The 12,963-nt window shown below is 40.1% G+C and overlaps 1 long non-coding RNA gene across 3 annotated transcripts in view; it reads left to right on the plus strand.

Annotated features, from left to right (window-relative positions):
- Positions 1-2,878: 2,878 nt before the first annotated feature.
- Positions 2,879-12,963, plus strand: part of LOC115587092 (uncharacterized) — a 52,216-nt gene continuing 42,131 nt past the window's right edge. For all 3 annotated transcript variants that reach the window (XR_003984962.1, XR_003984963.1, XR_003984964.1), the window contains exon 1: positions 2,879-3,088. This is a non-coding gene — a long non-coding RNA (uncharacterized LOC115587092). The remainder of the gene's footprint in view (positions 3,089-12,963) is intronic.

A 12,963-nucleotide genomic window follows, 5' to 3' on the forward strand; every position in this document is an offset into this window, starting at 1 on the left:
TGATCTAAATCCGGAGGTTTAAAGTACCTCATACATATACCGTATTTTAACTTTAAAAGTGCACTCTTTTAGTGGCTGGTCAAAATAAAAGCAAATATGAAGTTGGAAGACTATGTATTATTGGCAAAGTGCAATTCAAAACTTCCAAAATACTATGCTTTTTTTCAAGATGTCACCTATTGACTATTTTTTCAGCTTTATTTTGGTTTTAAGTTTCCATTGTGTGTTGCAAAGGGAATCTATCAACACTTCCAGAAAGTGATTTTATTTAATAATGGCTGGCATTTTCTAGTATATATTTTGTCAGTTTATTGAATTATAATTAATTATCTTTTTTTTTAAAGTCTTGATAACATTATGAACAAGGAGCATTGTTGCGGAGCTAAGTGGTCAAGAAGTGAAGGATCTCGTTTCTGTCTCATCTCTGTGAGTTGCACGAGTGCAGTACAGATCAGGCAGCCGGCAAAGCCCAGATCATCACGGTGGTTACTTTTCCAAAAACCTCAGTCTCTCATTGAAACTCCGCGCAGACTGAACAGATGGAAACGTACAAACAAGCCAACAGCCTTAAATTCAGTGTGCCTCATAACATTGCACCTGATACGGGGAGAAAATGAGTGTGTCCACCCAGGTGTTGTGTTTTCATCAGAACTAATCAGAGATGATGCTGATCAACACCTGAGACTACTGCAAAGTTATCTGACAGTGGAGTGAAATGCTGATTATACACATTAATATTAAAGACAAAAGTCTGATGTTAGTGGATGTTTTTTCCAGTGTGAAGGGTACCGGTAGAGTGGATACAGATGGGACACGGCAGTGTGTCGATCCACGTATGGAAAAGATTCAATGAATGAAAAAGTCTCACTTCTCATTCCAAATCATTGTGTTTAAAATGTATAGACAGAGGATTAAGAAGCATGTTGATGGGAGGACAAGGGATTTTTTTTTAAAAACACAGCTTTATTTTCATTATCTAACATGGGAAATGCAGTACTCACATCAAGTGTGACTTAATGACTGTTTTAATTCTTACAGAATATCAACACCAGCTGTGTTGTGAAGCCTCCTGTGCTGCTGAAGCTCCTCTCTAAGTTATTTCACATTAACAAGTCAAAGATGAATTTAAGGATCATGTGACTCCACAAGTTGATATTCCACCACAGAGTGAGACAGTCGGCACAAGTTAATCTTTGGCCATCAAGTCTGCTACTGCAGTCACACAGACATTACTGTTAAAACCGCTGAATCACGCAGAAAAACTCTTGACAGATCAGGTAGTTGGTTAAATGTCAGTGCGTCTGTCTGACAGGAGTACAAGCAGAAGTTCACCTTTGTCCTGGGAATCTACGAGTGAAAAGAGGCAGAAGGTTTGGTCACGATCCACTTCTTCTTCAGTCCTCTTCTCCCTCTTTGTCTTTGTCCTCGAACACATACCTCATTTCCTCTCTAGCATATCTCATGTCCTCCTCACCGTCTGTCTCAGTGATCCCCTTCTTCTTTCTCTAGAAACAGGATGTGAATAAATGTTTGTGGCTCAGCGAGATAAACTCTCCACTTACTGGAAAATATGAAACATATCAGCCCTCCCTGCGCTATAAGCTGTGTGTACATTATGGGGAAATTGCCTGTGTATTTCTCAGTAGTTCTGAGAGAACATTCAATTCTTAGAAAACAAATTGAAAACTCTGGTAGGTCTTGATCACTGTACAATTAATGTAAGCTATAATTCACATTTAGATTCACTGTAAGGTTTATTCAAATTGTTCCGTGAACACGAGTTGAAATTGCAGGATAATGTCCTTTAATGTTGATAATGTTGTTTTACCTGTATGGGAACAGTCATAAATGCAAAGGTAGCAGATGAACTGACTATGTTATGGTTCATATGCTGCAAACATTAGACTCCCACACCAAGATGACTTTAATGTAATTTAAAAGTGACTTAGTATATGCTGCATATCTGTAGTTACATGTTTTGACAGCATTTCATTCACTCTGTTTACATCTTCATGCTAGCTGGATAGCATGCCAACTTCAGTAGGCATCTCTGCAACACAGTACATAGTTGTCATTGACATAACATCAGCGCTCTTGTTACTTCACACTGTGTTGATAATGTCATTTTATTTTTGTTTATGTTTTCAAATGAAATTCTGGCCGTATCTTACAAATTGCTCCTTTAAATGCTATTAATCAACATTTTTAAATGTAACATTCATGGTCGGTAATGTTTTCAAATAAAATAAAGGCCATTTAACAATGTAATACAGTAGGATTCCAGCGCTTATTCTATGGAAGTAATTCAAGTCTGGACATATAAATAGAATTGTATTATAATAAGGCCAAAGTGACATGGGGTAGCCTTTTAATGACATAAAATCAGAGAGGACGATCAGAGAGGAAGTTTGACACAGGTACACTGCATAACTGTTTCATGCAGAACAAGTATTCTCCTAAATGAAGTCAGTGGCCATTTGTGCTCATTAACTTCCATTCTAGTCCACAATACGTGAGACCATTCGCTCTGTTATCATGGCAAAGGGGTCGTTCTAGTCTTGTAGTCTTTTCCAGTAATTGGACGGGCACGACTGCCCAATTCCCATAACTCGTATGATTACCCCATGAAAAGAAATAGCATGCACAACAGACGAGACATTTTTTTGTTCCCCTTTTTTTTTCTCGTGTAAACGATGGTGCATTCAAGTATAAATCTAAGCTATCACACATGCCATCCTGCCATTGGAAGTATAGGAGTGAAGGCTGAATAGAACAGGAGAATGTGGGAACTGGAGGTTTTCTGCCCTGTCAGGGTCGCCATCTGCTCTTTATCCACGCTGGCACCAGGCCCTGGTCCAACCCTTGGCACCTACACACACGCACCCTCACACACACGCAAACATTGCATGCGTAATATAATTGTAACTTTGCTGAGAAAAGCCGATGTTCAGGGCACCGCAGACAGTTAAAGAAAAAAAAAATTGTGATTATGCTCATTTAGAGGTGTGAAAGTGATCCAAGTGAGCGGGTCTGCATCTAGTTTCCTACTGCATTTATTTGAAATGAGTCAGTGAATGGAACAACAAGGGTAAGTGTTTATTTGTGGACGTTCCTGTGTGTGTGTTTGTGGTGGCGGGTGGTGGTGCTTGAGTTTGCATTTGTGTGTCTGTGAGTGAGCATTTGTATGCAAAACAAAGAATATGTCTTAGTGTTTGAGGGGGAAGACAAGAGGGCCATAAGTATTTTCTGTGTTTGTGCGTGTGTGTGTAGCTCCATGTGAATACAAACCCAAAGTGATTGGCTTTTGTTTTTTCGAAGGAGTGGGTGGGGAAGGTGCGTGACAAGCGCGTTTTCTCTCCTTTTGGGTTACTTGGCACAGTCACGGTGTTGGTGTGCATGGGTGTGTGTGGTGATGATGTTGGTTCCCAAAACAAAACCAGCAGCTGTTTTTACTGGCTCGCACACAAACCCATTCATCTGTTGTCATCTTAGACCCCTCCCTTTCCTCCTTCGGCTGTTTCTTTACACTTTCAGATAAAGAAAAGATTTGTTTTAAATATAAACATTTGATAAAATCCTCCAAAAAGGAAAATATTTTTTGTCAGAAATGATACAGCAGTAACACCTGATGAGACACCAGAATACCAAAGTCCTAGTGAGCTACCGGCCAAAATGTTGTGCATTAAAAGGTCCTCTGGGTTTCTGTAAATATGAAAGAGTAACAGAGAGGAGAGGAGAATAATGGCGCACTGGCTCCATGGTGACAGGCAGAGTTGGCACAGCAATCGATGAAGCACAGCTTGTTGAGGTTTACAGCTGGTGCCACATCTGTGACCAATCATGTGATTTGGCCAAAACTTCCCGTTGTATAATGGCATTCTGGAACATCTCTCGTCAGAAAGTCACAAACATTTGTGTAATCTGGAAGGCAGAGTGTGACTTCAGCATGTCGAAGAGCTACAATGAATATAAGCTTCTGGTAATATCATGTGGGAGCGAGCCTGAGGGAATTAAGACCAGAGGATGCATGAATACAACATGTTAGCATGAGCACAAGGTTAAAGGATACTGATTTCTTCAGTAGGCTGCTCTTCAAACAAAGTTGATATAAATATGTAGAGTGAATAAATATATTCATATTGCAGTTTTGATGTACTGGTGCGGTTCTGTCTCAGTTCTGTTCCTCCACACGTGACTCACCTGCTGCTATGACACTTCAGTCTGTTATTTCAATCACCCTCGTCAGCTGTTATCAAAGGGTGGAACTGAAAGGAAACAATGAATAACAGAAACTATCAAAACCAAAGTGTTTTTCAAATTTACTTGCAAGATATTCAGTGGAACGTGTTTCCACAGGCTCCACCCTCTGACAACCAGCCAAACCGTACTGGCTGCACCTGACTGGACGGACGCTTTTGTGGGCTGTCTGCTCCAGGATTTTAAACCAGACCAATGAAGTGGCTTCAAACTTTCCTTTGTATGACAAAGACAGTTTACTGCAATGTGTTGCTGAAGACAGTTTAGGTGAGAATTAAGCCATTCAGTTGCTGAATCTGTCTTGGTTTTAATTTGATATTGGTAAATTTATATATTTTCCAGGAGTTTTCAGAGGCAACGAGTTGCACTCGACAACTAATTGCAGAAAGTAGCCTATATTTCAACTTAATGCAAATGAGGAGCAGGCAAAATGACACCTTGTCTCCTCTCATGATGCAACGCTATGTATTTCAAGGCGTAGCAATGGCGAATCCTGCAGAGGTGTACTATTAGTTGGTCTCTTTCTTTGCAAGTTGCACTCACAATTCCTCTGTGTTCCTGCACACACAGGTTGGTTTCGTGTGGATAGAGAGTCAAACGAAGATATACATATTTTTTTTAATAAAGACAGCTCAGTGTGGATGTGCCTGTGAGTGATCTAGTTAAATCAGATAATCTGATAATGTGGTTAGGTGTTAAACCCCCTTTAACTCCCAGTTTACATGCAGTATGTAATCAGAGTCCCTCCTTAGCCTCTCCACATGTGGCTTCATTATCTAACGTGTTGTCTTCTGTGCGCTATTGTATGCAAAGTTACCACATGGAGCGGACTATTTACAGTGAAGTTAGAATTCTTCTTCATCAAAATTCCTGCTGCTCGGTTCCTGTTATGCTTTAATTATACGGAACAGAAACAATACAGGCCTTTTATTTACATAACATTTTCAGAAAATCACATTATTTCCGAAAGTGTGTGTGAAAGAATCAGATGACTAATCACACACATGCAACAAGTAAACAAGAGTCAGTGTCACAAGACATTTACAGGCACTGACTGACCAACCACATGACTACCCTGTTTTTGTTAGGCATGGTGTGTGTGTGTGTGTGTGTGTGTGTGTGCTTGAGGCTTAAGAGTCAATCCCTCCAAACAGGACTATCATTAACCCTTGTAGCGCTTGAAAGACCACCCAGATGTGTGTGTGAGTGTGTGTGCGGCCTGTATACTTGCATTGTGTTTTGTGTTATCTATCCACTCCAGCCTGTCCATTTATACTGCTAAGACAACAACCCCCCCCCCCCTCCCCCCCGAGTTGAAGAGAGGTGTGTATTATATCGCTATGGAAACTGAAAATGGAGGGAAAAGTTGTCAAATTCATTAGGATGAGATTATCTTCAATGTATGAAACTGGGATATTGCAATGGCAACCACCCCCTGCCCTTTTGTTTGACATAAACGGGTCATGTTCGTGCCCTAATGCGACACTTCCTAGCTGCATTTTCCCCCTAATGACCCACCAGAGGGACACTTGAGGGGCCCTTGTGCCCTCTGTTTGGCCCGCAGACCCCTTTGGTTGGCTAAAATGCTCTCTGCTTGGCCAATATGCCCTTTGAGTGGCCCAAGTTGCATCTCTGATTCACCTATTTGGCCTTCTGTTCAGCTAAAGAGTTGCTCTGCTTGGGTCAAATAAGAACCCTGCACATTCATTTATTTTTTTCGTCCCTTAGCCGATGCAACAACACTGGGGAACTGGGATTGTAGCAGCTGCAAACACAGAAGAAATAAACCAGTAGTAAGAATAATAACTTGTGGGCGTCACATGAAGTTATGCCTCCACAGACCAGTTAAATTGCGCTTTATCTCCATGTCTAAGCAGACTTATACATGTAGTGAAGGAGGACAAAGTCTACAGTGCTCAGGAAGCTCAATCAAACTATGAGGGTGCTCTTTGGTAGGGAACACAGAAGTTAAAAAAAGAGAAAAAGCCAAGGGACTCTGGTAAAGAGGTTTAAAATCCTTTATTTCGGTGGTTATTTCATGCTGATGCATGTTAAAATTTAGCCAAATAGCAACCCACGCGTAAGCAGTTTGAGTCGCTACACATGGGCTGCAGTGCATGCATTGTCAGTGTTTGAAAGTATTTCAGCGTGAAATAACCTTTTAAATAAAGGCTTTTTAGCCTCTTTGCCTTTTTATCTTCTTTTGAAAATGTAATGAAGGCTTTGAAGGAATTTAATAGCAGGAACTCAGTGTATTTTTTGCAAAATAAGGTGAATGCATGCAGATCAAAGAAGGGATAAAAAGGTAAGCAGGCCCTACATGTTGGCAATCTGGCAGTAATGTAAAGTATAGGTCCCAGTGTGCCAGTTAATAAATGCAGCAACTGCTCAATGATCAAGATCAGTCTCTTCAATTGTTTCCCTACTGCTCGAGAAGTGAGAAGGGTTACCCCAAAGCCCTGGTAACAACTCTGGCTGCAAAGAGTATTGTATGCAGTGGAATAGATCTGCAGTTTAGGTACATCAATTACGGGTTCAAAGGGTAAAATACTGAAAGTACTTTGGTGGAAAACGAGGCTAAAGAGAGCTTCCTTACATGGTAAAACTTCATTCATCGGAGGCTTAAAATCAGCATAACAAATGAGCTTGCGGTGGACTACGAAAATTTAAATACGGAAGCTGCTAATTCTAAAATGTGAATACTTTACACACATCTTCAGTCTTGACCGCATCTCATCTTCATCACAGTTTTAAGGTGTGCGGGCAAAATGAACATCACCAATTCAGTATCCCACCAAATGTGAAATATGGTCACAATCACCCCTTCTATCCCCGAGTTAGCTTGAACACGATGCGCTTCTCTTTTTTTTTTGCGGTTTTATAGGATCTTGAATCTGACCCCAACAGTTTTTTAACTACTTGACTGACAGCAGAGATTACACGGTTCACTAGTAGATTGTTTTCTTTTAACATGTTGATGTTGAACACCTTACCTGGGAATGTTGAAGGAAGTGCCAAAAAATACCTTGATACTTTGCGTTGGGTTGTGTTCTAACATGAAACAGTGTGCCAGTATGCTGCTGACCTAAAATCGTGCCTCAATATTTAGAGAAGCTCGCTTTGTTTCCTGTCTAAACTACAAAGGGGGACCGCTGTTTAGAGATTTATTTGCTTTGGAGTTTTGGAGTAGATCTAGTGAAGACGGGGAGAGTATTTCCTGTCCACTTTCCTGACCCTCACCTTGATTTTGTGCTTCAGCATGACAGTCTTGCAGTAACCAGAGCACCGCGAGTCTCCTGCAGCTGCTGAAATACACAAAGAGTCCCTTCTTGGTAACTTTATATTCATCACACTGGTCCTCTGCACGGGATATGTTCAAAGATGGTAGTAGAAAGAGCATTACATGAGGGCTTCGAGGGGCGAGCTCGGCTGCAAGACCTCAAGCGCACTTGCACACACACACACACATCTTTCACACACATCCTTCACACACCTGTGCAAACTCTTCGTCCGACTTCCTCTCTTCAAGGCACACACATTTCCTGTGGGCTCATACACTGCCCAGTCTGTTCTCCGGGGCGTTGGCTGCTGGGCACTTGTTCAATGTGTACCCAAGTGTAATGCTTCAGTGCTCTGGGACTGGCATGCAGACAGCACACACACTACATGGTGATACACAGTGGAATCAAAGAGTGTGAGGGCAGTAACACATGTTTGGGTCATAATGAAACAATGTCTATAAGGTCGAGGCGCTAACCCTACACTGCGATTTGAAGAAGTTTATACGTTGTGACGCTAAAAGAACAAATTGATCCACCGTTTTTAAAGAGGCACATACACAATGTAAGCTTATGGGGAAACAGTATTTTTGGGCACCAGCACAATGTAATTACACAGTTTGGCCACTGTGAAAACAGGCTTCAGATCCTGGTGCTCACCCTGGGGTCCTGGTCATGATAGTTTCCCAGTTAGTAAGCTAGTTGACTGACTTACAGTAATCTTCGGGTTTTCAAGAGACAAATTTGTACCATTGAGTACTCCAATGGTACTTGTATTACTCCTCCAATAAGTGTGGATGGTGAATCACAGCTAATGAGCTACAGTAGCTTCTCTTATAGAATGTTGAGATGGTTTGCCATTGATCAGCTGCACAGAATCTTGAGTCAAGGTTCAACAAAGTACAACTCAATGCAATTTGCGTGTATTTATATCATCACATCGAGCCAATACACTTGCAACTGCAAGTTCCATTGAACTGTATTGATTTTGCTCCCAATGTTGCTCTTTTAATGAGGTTGGCAGAGCATATCATTGCTGTAAAAACATAAACCTAGTTCAGATACAGCAGACGACAGTCTTGTCTCTACAAGGTCTGTCCTGCAACCAGCTTCGTTATTTTTGTTACTTTAGGTGACTTTTTCCCTTAATTTGGTCTTCAGCAGGTTAAAGATGTTTTGAAATTGATTGAGAAAGATGATTTGTTCAGTCAAGACATTAAAACTTTTAGGCCATAAAAGCATAATAGTTGCCTGGTCCATTTGCCATTTGAATCCCAGCACTTTGTGGCTCAATCCAATGATCCAATTCTGAGCCAGAACAACGAAAAACACAATTATCCAACAAGGTCCTGTTGTATCCACACAGCTGGGCAACTGGGAGGGCAGGGAAAATTTTGGCGAGCTTTAACACACACTTGATCCCTCTCACACACACACACACACACACACACACACCACCTCCACTGTTTACACACCCCTCAGCAAATGTCTGAAGAACGACTCAGCCGTGAAATCTAAACTAAAGCCTTGTGTTGCGGACGACATCTCACTCAGCATCGAACCCACAGCGGTTCACACCACACAGGTGACACAACACACCATTTGCAAACACGCGATGCAAAAGCAACATGCATCGAAACACACACACACACAGATACATGCGCAGACAAACGCACTCATCACAAATTTGCAGTGTTGTGTGATTTGTAGCTTTTTACCAGTTGTGTTCTGTCACTTGTGCTTTCATTTCTTGCTCTGTACTGCACTGAAGTGTTAAATTCCCTTTTTCTTAAGAATTACTTATTTAAATGTTTGGTTTTTCTGCCACTTTAACCTCTGGAGACAATCTGGCATTTCTACAATTATGAATCATAAATTCCTCCATTTCCACTCAGATGTCAGTATAAACATGTCTTTACTTATAAATCCAGGTGCAGTTAGCTCATTGAGTTAAACCACTAATAAACTGTTCCATTTGCCAGGCGACTGTACACAGAACTTGAGATATTACCTGTCATGTACAGTATGTTTGACTATTAGTGTTAAATTCCACAGCACATACCATCAGTAACCTTTAAGGTCAGGCAACACAAGTCGATATTTCTCTTAAAGAAAAACCAACAAATGAATGATTGAAATACTTACTCCATTTATTGACATAAAAATGATTAAATGATTGTCATTCAATTTTGCTTCCATTTTTCATGCTGGATGTGTATTACAGTTTTTATTGATTGCATTGACCTGCTTAAACAAACTGGGATCCACTTGGTTTTCATCATCACTGTCTCAGCAGAGTACAAGACACCTCTTGCAAATGTGTTAACCCTTTCTCATTGAATTGACACATTTTCCCCACCCTTTTGCAGAACAGTTAACACGGATGTTGTTCAAGCAGTCCAAACTCCATTGTTTTAGCTATGGTAACCAAACAGAAACCATCTGTTCCTAACTATTAGAAACTACCTACATCAGTATGAAATCACTAAAGCACCTGTTTGACACTCCTAAACACAAATCTTCAATGAGCAATCAGTCTGCAGGCCTTAAAAAGTGCAGCGGCTGTGTTGTTCTTTGCCAACATGGATTGAAGAGGTCTAATGCAGATGAGAGTGAGAAATAGGTGCAGAGGAATGTCAGGGTTGGATGGCATGCAAGAAGATTTTTCCCTTGGTTCATTGCAAGAGAGGATAATGAATTTGATGTGGATGAGGCCATGTGGCCCCATCGTCAAGACAGAAGAGACTGAGTATCAATAGTGGCTATTTCTTATACACTACAGTAATAGATTGTTATACTTTACTGTAATATTGTATATCTTTAACTTCTTTTCTATGTTTTACAGTTTTTATTGATTGCTTTGATGCAGCAGTCTATTACTGTCGCAGCTTTTATGCCACTGCCATTTGTTGTCAAATTTACCTTATTGCAAAGAATTGGATCCAGACTCAGAAATGCTTTGATGCAAATTTTATTGATTCCATTGATTCTTTTGTTCAAGCTGTGGCAGAAAACTGAAATACTGTAAATATTACACAAAATACATGTATACCAAAATAAAATCTATGAGAGTATAAGAAATTAAGAAAATCAAATAAAATCTATTACAGTAAAGTATCAAAATCTATTACTGTAGAGTAAAAGAAATTGCCACTTGATACTCAGTCTCTTCTGTCTATCCACATCACATTCATTATCCTCCCTTGCAATGAACCAAGGGAAAAATCTTCTTGCATGCCATCCAACCTTGACATTCCTCTGCACCTATTTCTCACTCTCATCTGCCTTCGACCTATTCAATCCATGTTGGCGAAGAACAACACAGCCGCTGCACTTTTTAAGGCCTGCAGACTGATTGCTCATTCAAGATTTGTGTTTAGGCGTGTCAAACAGGTGCTTTAATGATTTCATACTGATATAGGTAGTTTCTAATAGTTAGGAACAGATGGTTTCTGTTTGGTTACCATAGCTAAAACAATGGCGTTTGGACTGCTTGAATGACATCTGTGTTACAGTTTTTATTGATTGCTTTGTCCACTGTGTAATGGTTGATTGGAAGAGCTCATACACTTGTTTGCAAGTTGTGTTGTTTGAAAGCAAAATAAGCTTTTGTTGCATATTTTAAATGTTTTGGCACGGTTAGAGCCTTTTGCAAACAAAATGAGTCATTTTGACCATGAGTGCCACTGTTTCGGCCTGTGTGTTAACTGTTTTGAAAATGTGGAGTTTGAGTTGACTGCTGCATCAAAGCAATCAATAAAAACTGTAACGTATGGATTGTATATATTTACCATGACCTAAAGTGTTGGAACCTAAAATTACAACTAATTGAAATTTCAACTATTATTCGAAAGTCTTTAATTCGTGGATTTATGGACATTTCTGTTTGTCAAGCCTTGGTCATTTGAATGCTCACAAATCAGTAAATTATTTTATTTATTTTATTTTCAAACTAAATTTACACACAAAGAACAATCTCCAAAAGAAGATTTTGATATTGGGTTGAGATTTGACAGTGGACCTTGAGTCAAACTAACTAACTAAAATTTGCTTTCCCACTCAGTTTTTCCACTCAAAAATCAGTCGCGTCATCATGAATGCTCTGGTGCACTCCTCCCTTAATGTTTTATTGTATTGTATTACAATCTTATATTTTTCTTTACGTATTTTCTTGTTCTTGACTTGTACTTATATTTTCTCTTGTGTATTTGTTGTTGAATTTGATATTTTATGTGTTTTAAAGGCCCAGCTAATAATGGATATAAAAAATTAGCCTAGGTTATGAATGATGGGGTGTGTGCCTATACAAATAAGCATGAAAAAATATATAATCATAATGATTGTGTAAAAGTTTTCACTAAAACATTTTGTATAACAACCCCTCTCCTATGAATTACAGATGTTTACGTCTAACTTTGAAGAGCGGAAAAGACCGAAATAGAGAAAGATCTTCGATCTATGTTTTAAAGTAAAAATATAGCAGTTTGCTACCAAAGTATTGTAAATGGTTAACGCTAACTGAAAGTCAACCGTAGACACGAGGAGATTTATTTCAGCATGTACAAGTTTCTACATCCATCTCACAGTATTTACCCGCCCGCCGGCCCTTTACTTCCCACTGACCAGGACGATCTCTCCCTCTGACCCGGCTTCTGACCTTTCCCCTTAGCATCACCTGCCATAAATGTCCAACGTTTGAACAAGGCATTCTTAGTCCTGGTGAGGCAACAATCTGTATCAGGAGGCAACAGCAGCCCTCGGGGAGTGCTGGAGCCGGCCCCCTCTCTGCTTTATGGCGCTCATTTAGTACTGCAAGCAACCAGAGTAATGTGCCTGATGAGTGTGTGTGTGTGTGTGTGTGTGTGTGTGTGTGTGTGTGGGTGTGTGTGTATGTGTGTGTGCGCGTGCGTGCGCGCGTGCGTGCGTGTGTGTGTGTAGAGCGCTGATTTAAGGCTGGAGGCAAAGAGTGTAGACCAGTGCTGGAATCCAGCTGGCTCCACAGCTAGCTAACCATCAACTAGTAATGAGTCCCTGAGACAGACAGACAGTCTGACAGACAGACCGTCTGATAGACAGACAATCTGATAGACAGAAGGACAGATCGACAGACAGATACACAATAGCAGATAATAACTACACAGACAGACAAAAAATAAACATTAAAAGATAAAAAACATGAGGAACAGATGCATGAAATGTATCTAAATGGACATGATATGTATAAAAAGCTTGTGTCGTAAGGTTAACACATACCTCATTTTAATGTACAATAATGGACTTCTACTCTCACGTTCCATCAATATAGGACTCGGAGAACTATTTGTTTACAGTCCATTTTCATTGAGAGTTCTGGTTAAGAAAGGAAACCAAAACTGTCATTGTCAATAACACCAGTATTATCTTTAGAGAAGGGGGGCGTTTAATAATT

The sequence above is a fragment of the Sparus aurata genome, chromosome 8 (assembly GCF_900880675.1).
Source record: "Sparus aurata chromosome 8, fSpaAur1.1, whole genome shotgun sequence".
NCBI lineage: Eukaryota > Metazoa > Chordata > Actinopteri > Spariformes > Sparidae > Sparus > Sparus aurata.